The sequence below is a fragment of the Lissotriton helveticus genome, chromosome 8 (genome assembly GCF_964261635.1).
Source record: "Lissotriton helveticus chromosome 8, aLisHel1.1, whole genome shotgun sequence".
Lineage (NCBI taxonomy): Eukaryota > Metazoa > Chordata > Amphibia > Caudata > Salamandridae > Lissotriton > Lissotriton helveticus.
This window is the reverse complement of record NC_136069.1, coordinates 1708059907-1708074823: the sequence shown is the minus strand read 5'-3', so window position 1 is coordinate 1708074823 and position 14917 is coordinate 1708059907. Positions and strand designations below refer to the sequence as shown.

Sequence of the window (14917 nt, the reverse complement as noted above, 5' to 3'; positions counted from 1 at the left end):
TATTCTTTATGAATAAAGGGGCACAAGCGCTAAATCAAAAGCACAGTATAACATACAAAGTTGCACAATTTTGGATGAGGCCAAGGGGCCACTCAAACCATATACTAAAAAAATGGTATAAGGGATACCATTCGATCAGTGGTTAGGCCTAGGGCCTAGGGAATCGCTGGGAGCAGTCAGGACAAGCAATGCTGAAGTCAGGAAAAGCCCGCAGGATTCGGGTGCAGTGCGGGAAGGGCACGCATGCACCAATGTTAATCAATGGTGCGTAAAAGTTGTAAAGTTAAAGTTTAAGGACACTTCCGCTGAACCTAGAGGAACAAAACTTAAGACACAGACCCTAGAGATGTGTACCAGTGTGGGAACACCGGCGGAGCAAAGTTACCTCACCCACAGGAAGCGGGTACACAGGGTCGAAGTTGAGTCGGGTTTCGTCACGCAGGCTCTTGGTGCTTGGAGCTGAAAGGGCTGCAGGCGGGGTGAAAGAGAAGTGTCCGGTGGAGTCCAAGGGTGGACTCAAGTGGAAAAGTACCTGAAAGCAGAGGGGACAGAGTCTGGGTCACTCAGCAGTGACCAGGGTGGAACCAAGAAGGAACCAGGCAATGTCGGGTGCAATCAGGTGGTCGTCGAGGAGCTTCTCTCCGCTGTCACGTGGGCTCTAGGGCATCTGCGACGTCCAGGAGCGGGTCACGATCTGTCCCACGCAGGCTCTCGCCGTCGGCGCTGTCGGCTTCAGGATTGGAGCAAACAACACTTGTCAAGAGCAATCCACGCGGAACCGGGAGATTGCTTCTCACTCGAACCAGGAGGGTCAGAGTGGGGGCTCCTTTTCAGGGGAGCTGGTGCAAATCTGGAGCAACCAGAATCGCAGGTCGAATTTCAGGTTTCGTCGACACAGGGGCCACAAGCCGGCTGGCAAGTGACCGGGCCAACGCGTTGAGCCAAAAGAAGCAGAAGGGCCCCAAGCAGCACTCGTCAAGTGTGGAGGGCTGAACTTCGGTGCAAGAGTGGCTCAGGGTTGGGGCTTCTCAGACCCCGGTGTACAGCTTCGAGGGTCACTCGTGGGCTGCACGGTCAGCGTCTCGTGGTCTTTTCAAGATGGCGTGCCCCACGCTTCCTGTCGCCTCCACGGGTCTCAGCTCTGCAGGGACTGTGGATCGGGCTGTTGGAAGGCAGGCAAGCTTGATCTCGTCAATCTCTGTCGCTCGAGCTCTGGCGGGAACTGCAACAAAGCAGACGTCGATGGCTGGATGGTGACTGTTTGCACAGGGTGGTCACTCCTTCACCACAAGGGAGATTCTTCAGTCTTCTACGTCGAGTAGGATGTCGAAGGGTCCAGAGTTTCGTTTCTTATGTTTCATCAGGATAATCTGAAGTGCTTTGGCACTGCTCCCAGTCTTATACTAATTTTGGGGGCTGGATTACCTGCTAGGTCCCCTCCTATGGGTGGGACCCAGGAAGTGGGTGGATACACCCCCTTCCTTTGATCCAGGCCGCCCTGGCATGAGGGCTGGAGTGCCCCAGAACCGGTTTGGCCGGATTATGCAAGGGGCAGCCTTGTGCGCCCCAAGCAGTGTCTGGTTTCTTTCCAACCTCCCTGCTACAATCCACTATCTCCTGTCTGGGGGGGTGTAACACCTCCCTGCGACAGGAAACCCTTTGTCCAGGCCCCATTTGGCTGAGTTTTGGTCAGCTTCAGGGGGTCAGACTTGTGTTTGTGGCAGAGGCATCCATTTTGTGGATCTAAGGCCCTTTTAGAAATTAACCGCATTTAAGTAAAGTAACATGTCTTACCCCTCTAGAGGGGTGGAATGCTATCCCCGTCGCCAGAACTGGCGAGGGGATAGTATTCCAAATCGTATGACACCTTACACGACATGTTTTGATAAAGCCAAACCAAAGTTGCTATATAACCGCGAGGATTATAATGCACTTAAGAGTATATGGTATGGCATTATCCTGAAACAGCTTAGGGAGTTGTTCCCGACGGCTGCAGACAGGCTCAGCTCATGCTAGAGCTCCATCTCACATAAAACCAAGCACTCTGCCTCCAGGATTGATGAGGCCTTCCATAGGAGTGTCTCACAGGTTTATATGTGTCCAGATATAGGTTTAGATATAGGTATACTATATCTAAGCAAGGGGTGATTACACCACCTTAGCCCAGCTGAGTGATCAGCCAGTTGTGTCAATTTAAGAACCAGCCAGGGGTGGCAAAAGATATGCTGCAGCCCTTGGTAGGCCTTGGTGGCTCCTATGCCCTGGGCACCTATAGTGCATTATACAGGGACTGACAAGGAGTCCATTTCCAATTGTGGTATGTACCTAGGGTACATGGAATCCATTTTACAGAGAGGGCAGATGGCCTGGGGCCCTGATTAGCAGGGAACCAGGTCAACTAAGTCAAAAACCAGCTAAACACAAGGCAAAAAATCTGGGGTAACCATAGTCAGGTAGCCACCTTCCTACACATAGCATAACATTGTGTTTCCTTATTACATTTAGTTAGTAATAACTTTCAATTGTGAGCAGGTATACAGTTCAAGTTTGGTATCTAAAGCATTGTTATTAAATGCCTTTTTAATACTAAAGTCAAACTTTAAGTCACAATTCTGAAAAAAGGCCACTTTTAGAAAGTTGCAATTTTTTTGTCCTAATCATTTAGTGCCTGACTATGTGTATGGGGCAGTTGATCCGTGTGCATTGCCTCCAGGCAGTGAGACAAATAGAAGATAGATACCGGCAGGAAGTGCCGCTCTGACTTAACGGGTGGGGCAAAGCTATCACCTGCTACTCTTACGCATCACAAACGTCCTGCCAGAACACCCTCACAAGGGGTTTGTCACTAGTTTTTGTGTCCTCATACAAGTTGGAGCCAGGGCAGGAAGAAAGGGGATGCCTAACACCTCAGCGGGGTGGAACCTCCAGAACCTTCTCCGACTTTTCAGTACACAGTTGAACCTGTGGAAGACTCAGAAGAAGGGCTGCTGTGCTGCACTGCTGCAAGAAGGACTATCACTGCTGCCCTGTTATGCTGCCCTGCTGCATTTCTGCCTGAGTGAGAAGGACTGGACCTGCATCTTGAAAAGAGGACCAATAGAGTGACTCCAAGGGCCAGTTGGCTGGCTTCCTGATCAGAGCTTCAGGGGCAGAGCAGGCTCCAACAACCTTGAACCCAGCATCTGGAATCTGCCAACTGTGAATCTTACCCTACCAAGTGGTGCCAGCTCAGTCCTGGACCCTTGGAATTGGGCCTGGGCCTGAAGGTGCTCTGCCAGCTCAGCTATAGTCCCAGCAGAACTGACACAGCGTAACACAGTACCTTACAAGACCACATCTGAACTACTGTGCGATGCATCCTCAATGCAGGACTTTGCAGGGTAGCCCCACAGCCCATCAGAACCATCGCTGCACAATGCAGGACCTCTCCTCTTAACCCTTATAACTTCCACTGCGCGAAGCACCTCCACACAAGGCTCTCGCATAGCGATCGCAGCTCATAGGAACCATCGGTGCATGAAGTATCTCCATGCTTGGACCTTGCATCACCATTGCAGCTTCCCACAACTGCTGCTGCAGAATACATTCCCACACACGGACCTTGTTTTACCTATGCTGGGTGATGCGTCCTCAGCGCTGGACTCCACATCACTCAGCAACCAGCATTTAAGGTACTGTGTTCAATGAGCCTGACTGGGTCACTGTAGCTAGCCACCGCTTTATCGTGGTCAGCCTGGACTTGTGACTTTTTCATGGTCTAGCATGACCAGATACCCACAGTTGACGCTGTGTGCTCTTTGGTGCTATTTTTGCTTAAATATTTAAAATTGTATGTATATATATTTTTACTGATTGGACTTTTGTCATTTTGGTCTTAAAGTTTTCATTACATTTTACTCTTTTTTTCTAAATTGGTTCGGAAATGTTTTTGTGTCTTATTTCACTTCATTGCTGTTTGAAGTGCTGCAGGAATGCTTTACGCATTGCTTTTATTTTAAGCCTGACATCTCTGTGCCAAGCTGCCAGAGGGTTGAGCACAGGTTCATTTGCGGCATGCTTGAGCCTTCACCCTGACCAGGATTGTGGCTGCTGCTTGAGGATGGCTTCACCCCCTCTACACGTAACCCAATTTCTTACAGCTCCATATGCCGCTCGCTGTGAGGTGAAGTGCCAACTCTGCAATCTTGCCACCGGAGGGGCCGCGTGAAGCGCTGTATGCCGGGGAGAAGGCGGAAAGGAGACTTGTTCTGCCCTGCGGGATACCGGGACTGCGAGGACCAGCATTCCCTTTTTCGATCACAGCTGGTGCCTCTTCCTGGTATCAACCCGCCCACCTGCCTTACATTAACAGGCTCTTCCTGCGCAAGCCGGTCGAGCCCGGGCAAAGCCCGGGGCAAGGGCGGGCCCGTTAGAGCCCGATCGAGACCGGACCGGTCCCCCTCCCCAACTCCTGGTATTCTGTGCTCTCTGTTTCATATTACAAGACTGCTGTCAATAGCCTGTTTGTATACTGTAGCGCATTGTAAACGTATAATGTCTGCTCGAGAAAGTAGAAGCAGGGCTGCTGCTGGCTCGTTATTGTTAGGAACTTTAGATAGTTTTATTATAAGAACTAATTCTGTCATTGATGAGGGGATTACACTTATGGAAAGGCGAGTTTCGCAGGATTTGGCCATGGCTAAACGATCGTCTATGGGCCATCTCGCAAACGCGCGCACACCTGAACGTATTAGACAAGTTATTTCTACTGATGTTGAGGTACTAATACACAGCCCGCCAAGCTCTGAGGGCTCCTTTTGTTCTTTGCCAGTACCTATCACACAAGTATTGGAAGAGATTGAACCAACACAGACATATGTAGTGGAAATCGCCCCCAAAAGACCACAAACTAGACTGCAATGTGAACTGCAGGAAGGTGCCACATCCAAGGGGAAGCAGCCTCCGACTGCTGCTATAGGGGGTAAAAAATCGAAACTCCCTGAGGGTCAGAGCACACACGATTTATTATCCAAACAAAAGGGAAATTAACAACGGAAGCTACCAGACACTACTCATGCCCCAGTAATCCCGGGCTTTTTTAACCAAGGCTCTGCTACAGCCGCTGGTAATCCCGCTGATATCTTAAACACTTCCCGTAGATTGGAGGTAGATGAAGACTCCTTACTTAATAGGCTGGGAGTACTCCTGAGTTCTAGCCTAGCCCCATTTGAAAAAAGGCTCCTTAGCATTGAAAAACAACTCTTTAAGCTGGAAATAGCTTTGAAAAGTGTTGGAGCACACGGGCCCTCAAAAAATGGCTGTCCTGATACAATTTCGCCAAACCTGACACCAGAGGTACATGTAACCCACCAACCCCTACCTACCACCGAGGGAACTTGTTTAAAATCTACGAATGCTCATGTAGAGTAGAGAAGTGTGGCTCAATGGTTAGAGTGGCAGACCCTGGTGCAGAGGTCTGGCCCGGGACCAGGGTTCGATTCCCGCCTCAGCGGGTCTCGGGCTCAATTTCCTCGGACCTGATAATTCTCGCCTCGGTGCCTATTCTAATCATGGGTCCCACTCTGCAACTCTGGGCAATAGCTGGCTTAATCTCCACAACGGCCCCAACAACGCTGAGGATGCCTGACTTCACCTTGGGGGTGCCCAGGAGTGGGCTCCTCACAGGGAAAGGCCAGGAAGGGTTCCTCTGCGGTATTCGTACAAGCGCCGAGATGCCTACGGGTAGTCCGTGCGCTATACAAGTGCGTAATCATTTCATTTCATCATTAGAACTACCCAAATCCCTAGGACAGGGACCCAAACAGTTAAAACAAAATCAGAAAAATAGCGAGGGACAGGTGACAGGGGAGCCATTGAAGAGTGCCCGTAGTATCAACTTACCACCCCAATCAATGCCATATGTGGTAGTATTAACGGGAGTGCCAGCATTAAAACACACTAGTCAAGAGCCATTCTTGTGTTTAAAAAATAAAATGGACACATTGGCTCAACATAAATAGACCGCTACCCTCCCATATAAGGAGTGAAATCTTAATGGTGCGTAGAATACCATGGCTGGGAACCACGCCAAAAACCATCACTGGGGACTGGGTGCTGATCAACTTTAGTGACCCCCGTACGGTACTCTACATATGCTCCTGGAACGATCAAAATTATAATCCTGTATCATTGATAGAACCACGACCTTTGTCGTTTTTTTATCCTCCAACGACTCAGCTAGAAGAGGAAGGGGCGTGGTCACTTGTAACTAACTATCGTCATGGCAGGGCTGGAAATCATCACCACGGAACATCAAACACACAGAATAATTTGTCTTTACAAAATAGATTTAGTGCCCTAGAAATGGTGGACTGACTGAGTAACGACAATGCACTAGATACTGAGGAGAAGAGGTTAGAGAAAGGAAAAATTAGCAACCTAACAAATCAGTCCATTAAGTACACCCAGGGAACTAAAAGCATGGAGACACAAGCAGGTTGGAGTATACTAGATTTGGAGCTGGGGACGGGTGGCAAGTACACTACAGAGGAAATCCCATCAGTTCCATCTAATATGCAGCACATATTGCCCGAAGATGTTCCCATAAGCCATGAGACAGCTGAACTGGGGGAGCTAATAACTTTCCTATCTTGGAACGTGGCTGGACTATCCAATAAACTAAATGATCCAGCATTCCTACCATTCATAACAAAATTCTCCATTATCTGTCTACAGGAGACTTGGGAGAGAGAGGAAATGCATATAAATGGGTACCGAACATTTCATACTGCTGCTGAGCCATCGATAAGGGGCATATTACCAAGCAATAGCGATAATTATCGCTATTGCTTGGTTAGAGAGAAAATTTTACCGCTAAGCTGCGGCGATTTTTACCGCAGATAAACCTTGGTATTACCAAGGTTTATCGCAAATGCGATGAAAATCGGCCTCAGTGCATGAATATCGCTGAAAAATCAGCGATATTCATGCATTACCGAGCTAATGCTCTTAGCCATGTTATCCACCTCCCATTGGATAACATGGCTAAGAACTGCTCAGGGCTTAGCGCGAATATCTCCAAAAGTTGGTAATAGGAGATAGCGATGTTAGCGACTGTTTCCAGTCGCTAACATCTTGGCACGCCCACTTTGCATGTCATTAGTGATAAATTTCACTGACATGCAAAGCGGGGCCCAAGATGGTCGCTATCTCCTACTAGCGGTCGCTAACTGGTGTTAGCGACAGCTAGGTAATAGGGAGATAATTTTATCTCCGCTTTCTTGGCTTTTAAAGCCAAAAAAGCTGAGATAAACCCCCTTGATAATATGCCCCTAAGTGTCTATATTTCAAATACCTCCAATATCAAGGTTGAAAAATGTACCTCTGACTCAAGTTACTATCAGATAATAGGGATTAAATTAGATAGGAAAGAGATTATTAATTTGATCAATTTTTATAACAATGCACCAAAGTGTGAGATAGGAAATGTATTTAAAAGACTACTACACATGACAGAGAAGTCTGAACCAGAATCTTTTTCGGGGAATCGCGTTGTGTGGGTGGGTGATTTTAACTGCCCCTTATGCCAATACGGTCACACTGACATATGTGGTATAGTTAATATCAAAGGTGAACCTTGTACCCATTTTGCCCACACTCCTACTGGGAATACCTTAAACAGCTTGTTATTTGAGCTAGACCTAGGATTTGCTAATGAACTCTGCACACCTCAGGTCGACTTTAGACCAACATTCAATGGAAGGGGATGTAATTCCCTGATTGATTTCGTTCTGATCTCAAATACTATCTCATTCAATGTAACTGATTTTAAAACGGGGGAAACCGTACTTAGCGATCACTATCCCATCAACTTTTCCCTAGCTTTTAAAACACAAACTAACAGAAAACACAGAATAATGAATAACTTGTATGGCCATAGGATAAATTTAACTAGGAGAAATGGCTACGCAATAAAATGGAACAAAATTGAGCCAGTCTCATTCCTTCAGAAACTAATAATTAACAAGTTTTCTGATTTCATGACCTGCCTATCGGAAACAAACTCTAGTAACTTCAGCGTTCTGTAACATTACTCAGGAAATTCGTAAATCCTTGGAGGGCCCACCTAGGAAACAGCAAGGGGGCAAGGTGGAGGGATGGTTTAACTCAGAATGCAGTAAAGCACATGCAGCTTTAAAATTGGCGCTCAAAAGAGACCCCAAATGTATTATAGAGATTAAAAACACAAGAGCCATGTATTACTCTGCAATTAAAAAAAGAAAGAGGGATATAAAGCAGGAGGCGTGGGACACTCTTCATCAAGCCGGCCTCCAGAAGGATAATATAACATTCTGGAAGGCAGTGAATGCCCCCTTTTTTTGTTGAGGGAAAATCAGACAAAATAGAATTAGCCATAGAGGAAGCCACCTGGGTAACCTATTTCACCGGATTATATAAAAAGGATAACCTACCCGGTAGTCTGGACACTGAAATACACGGTGTAAGGGAAAATGTACCGGTGGATCTATTCCCCCTGGGCATTAACTTTGAATTACCGGAGGTGGAACTAGCTATATCTGAGAGTTCTGGTGGTAAGGCCCCTGGGCCAGATGGGGTCCCTGTTGATATCGTGATGAAAAAGGAAGAACGCTGATTGAGGAGGAGCAGGGAGACCGACAACCCGTAACTAGATTGCATGTAAACCTGAGGTCATCCCAGTGTTTAATGGTGCCGAGAGATTATCAGAATAAAGATCCGGCTACAGCGATTCTAGTCATACAAAAATATAGGCGATTTCCTATACCGGAATTAAAGATCGGTGGCTCCTCCCAGTCAACATATATGAATGAATCAAACTAACACAGAAATCGAACAGTCAATAGCAGGCAGAAAGATTGATGCCAGTACGCTAACGCCATATGAGGATGTGACACTGTGTAATATATCTGAGCAGATTTAAAATCCTAAAAATTTAAGAGTAACAGTCCTGAAGAAGGTGCTCATTAATTACACCGAAACGTCGCGTCGACGACACTTGTTCTCTTGAACAATTTTAAACATGATTGTATAATATTTTTTTTAATATTTTGTAAAACTGTGTATTCGGGAATTGATATATGTATGCATTTGCAAACAGTGTATGATTAATTTTGTGAAACCGAATAAATGTGTGTGCTTTTATTATAATTTCTATAATCTCTTAATTATTTTTTAGAAAATGAATACATGGCAGACAATTGCTACGTACTTGCATATCTTGTGTTTTTGCGCATAGTGTGATAAATTGCTTATTAAGATATCAAACACGCAAGACTTGGGGGGAAAAAAATATTTTTTTATCTTGTCTTGTATTATGGTGTGCACATAAGCCTGGTGGTTGGTTGGTTACCCTTATGAACAGAGTTATCTACTACTCTAAGTCTGAAAGTATAGATTACTTCTGGACTTAAGTAGGTGTCCATTGGATACACACGACAGGGACTCTTAAGATTCTTTTAGATATTTTCAAATCAAACACCAACTTATGTGCCCCTCTTTTGACTAATGTTTTAAACCATATAAACAAAACTGGTTTCCCCTCGACATGGCAGGAAGCCATTGTGATCCCCATCTTCAAGAAGGGTGACCGTAACCAGGGCCGGACTGGGAACCACAACCAGCCCTGGAAAAGTGCTCGGCCGGACCCCCTCCCCACTCGGGGGGGTTGGAGGTGCCGCCGAGTTCTCTGCTGGGGCCGGTTTTCGGCCGATTTTGGTACAAGGCCGATTTAGCAGCTATGGTGCAAAAACGGCCCTGTAACAAAAAAACTGCCCCTAGGGGCCCAAAACCGGCCCCCACCCATGCGGCGCACCGGGGGATTGCCTGGTGCCCGCTATGGCCAGTCCGGGCCTGACCGTAACGACCCCAAATGCTATAGACCCATCTCTCTTTTAGATTCATTTATGAAGGTGGCGGGCAGGATTATTTTAATTAGACTTCAACAATGGGCGGAGGACACCGGAGCTTTATCAAAGTTCCAATATGGTTTTAAGGCTGGATTGGGCACGGTCGAACAAGGACTGAATCTAGCAATTATTACTGGGAAATGCGTGGTGGCAAAAGAGGATAAGCAGTTTTTAACATTCGTAGACTTGAGTTCAGCCTTTGACTGCCTAAGTCACGAAATTTTATGGGACACACTTGCACAACTGGGAATTGATAGGAGCATACTTGAATTTATTAAAGAACTATACAGGGGGGTAGGTGCTAAGGTCAGGTATGGCAGTAAAGGAGAGTGTACTATTAAATTTCCCATAAGAAAAGGTGTGCGCCAGGGATGTATCCTGGCACCTTTTTATTTAACTTATACATCAATAGCATAGCGTCCCATCTGATCCAAGCAAAACAAGATTATCCACAAAATCGGAGGAAATTCAGCACCAATATTGCTGTACGCGGACGACGCTGTTATAATGGCAAGGACACAGGTGGGCCTACAGAGATCTCTTGTGGCCTTTTCAGATTATATGAATGTAAGAGGTTTAAAAATCAATATTAGTAAAACCTTTAGCATGTGCTGCTCCAAAAAGGTTAAGGGTCAATGTAAAATTTACCTGTTAGATAAAAAGATTGAAAGTACAAAGACATTTTCGTATTTAGGTATAAATTATGATAGGCGTGGAACCTGGGCTGCAGCAGCCAATATGAGGAAACTTGCTTTTTCTCACGCCATTGGCGCTGTTCGCAATTTTGCTATAGAGCTTGGGGGACGCCCAGTAAACATCCTGCTTGATATTTATAGATCAAAGTGTGTGTCCACCGTGATATATGGCTCAGGTATCTGGGGGGTTGTGGACCTAAGTGAGATCCAGCGATGCGAAAATTCTTTCGCGCGCTATTTGCTAGGAATTTATGACGTTACAACGAATTCCGTTGCAACGCATGCCTTTACCACGCATGCGTTACAACGGAATTCGTTTTCCACGCATAACCTTTACCTCGAATACTTGAGTGGTGACGTCATACGTCGTTAAGAGGAAACAGAAGTTTTTTTTCCGATTTCTCTTAAACGACGCTGATTATCTGCATATCCCGATGTGACTTCTGGTGAGGTTTTTTTTAGGGGGGGGAGACCCCCCCAAGCCCTCCTTTTTTACTTTTTACCTTTACCACATATGCCTTTACTACAAACCTCCTAGTAAAGGTATGCGTGGTAAAGGCTTTAGTGGTAACCACGCATGCTTTGTACTGCATGTGTGGTTAAGGATTTCGTGGAAACGGCTTCGTTGTAGTGGCCGTTTCCCATTTGCTAGCTGCACCCAAGTCAATGTCTACGTATGTTTGCCACAAAGAGTTAGGGCTAGTTTACGTATCTGATCTCATAAAGGTGAGCCCAGTACTGTTGTGGCACAAGGTCTGGGTTTCGCATGAGACAGACTTAAATAGGGACATTATTCAGGCTTGCTTGAGGCTGCAGGGGAGCATAAAAATTGAATGGGTGCTGTACGTAAAACGCTTCCTTAAAGACATCGGGCATCCCGAATTCTTCGAACACCCATCCTCTCTAACATCAATTTCAAGGAAAAGGTTGAAGGAAATCTGCCTATTGTTTTTAGATAACAGAAGGTGGCAGTTGGAGGGCGAGAAGAACTCGGTAAGGCAAAACCAACTAATGCTGCATGGCCAAGGTTTACAGCAATACCTAGGGGCAGATTTATGTTAACTGGCGCATCCTCAGGGATGCGCCAGTTAATGTGCGCCACAGTGCGCCACAGCTCCGCCACCCTTGGTGCGCCGCATTTACAATGCGGCGCACCATGGGGCAAAAACGGCACAGATGCGTGACGCATCTGTGCCGTAAAGGCGGCGCATTGCTGGAGTTGCGTCGCAAGCGCAGCTCCAGCAAGGCTCGGGGGTGCCCTATCTGACCAATGCTGCATCAAGACCTACGCCTGCTTGAAGCAGGCGCAGGCTTTTGACGCAGCATTGGCCTGAAAGTGACTGAGTGAAATCTTATAGATTTCACTCAGCCACTTTTGCGAGGCGCACCTGCCCCGGAACGCCCACCCTGCGCTGGAACGCCCACAAGCGGCGCAGGGATTTACAACGTGACGCATCTGCCTAGATGCGTCACGTTGTAAATCGTTCGTAGGGATGCGCCACGTTTACGCCGCCTTGCGTGACGCAACAGCGGCGTGAACGTGGCGCAAGGCCTTCATAAATCTGCCCCCTAGTGTGTACACAAATTAGTTATACCAGGGTGTTGCTAACCCGTTTCAGAGCAGGGAGCCTCTTTAGATTGCTGTCTTTCCCTGAAGTTAACTCCTGGTCAAAGTCTTTGGGGCAGATTTATGTTGGGAATGCGCCACGTTTGCGTCACGAAACTGCGGCGTAAACGTGGCGCATCCCTACGACCCATTTACAACTTGACGCATCTAGGCAGATGCGTCACGTTGTAAAGCCCTGCGCCACTTGTGGGCGTTCCGGCGCAGGGTGGGCGTTCCGGTCCAGGTGCGCCTCGCAAAAGTGGCTGAGTGAAATCTATAAGATTCCACTCAGTCACTTTCAGGCCAATGCTGCGTCAAAACCCTGCGCCTGCTTGAAGCAGGCGTAGGTCTTGACGCAGCATTGTGAAGATGGGGCACCCCCGAGCCTTGCTGGAGCTGCGTCGCGCTTGCGACGCAGCTCCAGCAATGTGCCACCTTTACGGCACAGATGCGTCACGCATCTGTGCTGTTTTTGCCCCATGGTGCGCCGCATTGTAAATGCGGCGCACCATGGGTGGCGGAGCAGCGGCGCAAAATAACTGGCGCATCCCTGGGGATGCGCCAGTCATCATATATCTGCCCCTCTGATTATATATAATTATATATAATTCCCATCATATATCGCCCCTGCGACGACATATCCCATCAGTCTATGATTCATTGCACCTTATTTTGTAAATTTTATACCTCTATCAGGAGAAAGTATTTAATTGCCTTACTCAAGAGCTGGGGAATGAGACAATGTAGACCAGCCTTACTAAGATTACAAATGTTAGAGGACGAGATTACAATGTATGCTGTCTCAAAGTTTTTAAAAGGCATGACGAGATTTAGGTTGACAATGAATTGACTGTTGTTTTCTTTTCACTTTTTAAACAACTGTATTTCGGTAACTTATCTACTTTTAAAATGAAGCGAATTGGGCTTATATGTGAAATGTAATACTTCGTGTAAATTGTATTTAAATTTTTTCTGCTGTTATGGATTCTTAACCTGAAACCGAATAAAGCTGTGTTTGACTTGACTACAGCTCCATATTGCGAACTCTAAAAATCGTGCCCTGCTCTATTTATAGTCTCATAATGCCACATTCATTCACTGTGCTCCTTCAGCTGAGCACAATGCTGAGCACAATGCTGAGCACAATGCTGAGCGCTGCGCTGCTGGGAGCGGCGGAGCAGCGGTGGCCGGTGCGTTCTTTGTAGTCAAGGTACAGATGTGCTCACGAGGCGGCCACAGACGCCACACGGTACACACAGGAATCTCGTTTGATATCCACTTGTCTCGTGTTTGCTCTGGGTTGTATTTCGCGCCATTATTTCCCATAAAGCCGGGGTATAGACTACGTCAGTAGGTCTGGCTTCGGGTGAAAGCCGAGGGGATGCTTGCTCTCCTCCCAGACACTACTCCTCCTTTGCAAGGATGGTTAAGTGCCGGTGCTGCACTTTGCAAACTTATCCTGCTTCTATCTTCAGGTTAATCTTAGGTGGAACACATGTTTGCACCTGAAAGGTGATCAGTGCTGCCGCGTGCATCGCTTTGTGCTGTGAACTACTGCCTGGCTGCACCCGACCCCCTCCTGCAAAGCTACAGTCAATCTGGGACATTCAAGATATCCTGCAAGTGGGAAGTTTACAACAAGCGCCTAGAGTCTAACTTCGTTCCATACCTGCGCAGCGCCCACTTCCGGTCGTCCCGTGGAGCGCTTCCTCAGACCTCCCTCCGAAGACAACAGCTCACCCTCCGAGCGACCTCATTTATACACAGAGAGAGTAAGAAGGAGCCTGGAGTGTGTGGGGGACCCCTACGTCAGCAGGAGTCAGGAGAGGACAACAGCACAAGAGGCCTCACACAGCACAACAAAAGACAATGAGATTGCACAAGAGCTCCGCACCCCGGGGCAACTCTCCGCAGGAGGAAGCTACGTGTAGGAAAACTGAAACGTGCTCCGGGTTGTGATCCTTTGTGCAGCTGTGGCCCTCGGAAACCACGGCGGAAGTTCAGTGCTGGGGACTCACCAGTCGTGCTTTGCAAACCCTGCTTGAACTTTGTGAGGCGCATATGTGTGCAGTGTGTTGGTTTGCAAAGCACGGGGACAATGTAATGGCCATGCGTTGAAACAAGCGGAGGCCCCAATTACATCATGTTTAGAGTGAAATACAGCTGATATCAGCATGCTGACCATGTAAGATGCATGCTGGGGCCACAACCAATGAAGAACAAGGAAGGGCGCTCCTCTCCATGGCAGTAAGGGGTTGATCGAGTAATCATGTGTTTTACAGCTGCTAGCCAAAGTGGGCGAGGGAACACCAGTCCAGGCTGAAGATTGTTGTCTCTTCATGGGAGAGGGAACAAAAGGCTGAAGATTGTTGTCTCTTCATGGGAGAGGGAACAAAAGGCTGAAGATTGCAGTTTCTCCAATGGATGAGGGAACAACAGTGCAGGCTGAACATTTTTGTTTATTTGGTGTGTGAGGGAACCCCATAGCATAGAAGAGGGTTCCCCGGGGGATGCACAATTCGAGGCAGGGAGGGGGGATTTGAGCAATATCAGAGAAAGAAAGAACCCCTGCCACTAATTAAACGGTCCTGGATCAGGATCTTCGATAACTGTACACCTCAAGGACCAATGTGTAGTGCCCAGTTAGACCATAACAAACAAGGATCTCATGTTTAATTTCTTTTATTAATACA

The 14917-nt window shown here is 47.2% G+C and overlaps 1 protein-coding gene across 1 annotated transcript in view; it reads right to left on the bottom strand.

Moving 5' to 3' along the window:
• The window catches only part of LOC144773653 (tyrosinase-like), a 192887-nt gene extending 178919 nt beyond the window's left edge, over positions 1–13968 (bottom strand). The window contains exon 1 of the mRNA XM_078658802.1: positions 13894–13968. The gene's annotated coding sequence lies outside the window, so the exon portion shown is untranslated. The remainder of the gene's footprint in view (positions 1–13893) is intronic.
• Positions 13969–14917: the final 949 nt, after the last annotated feature.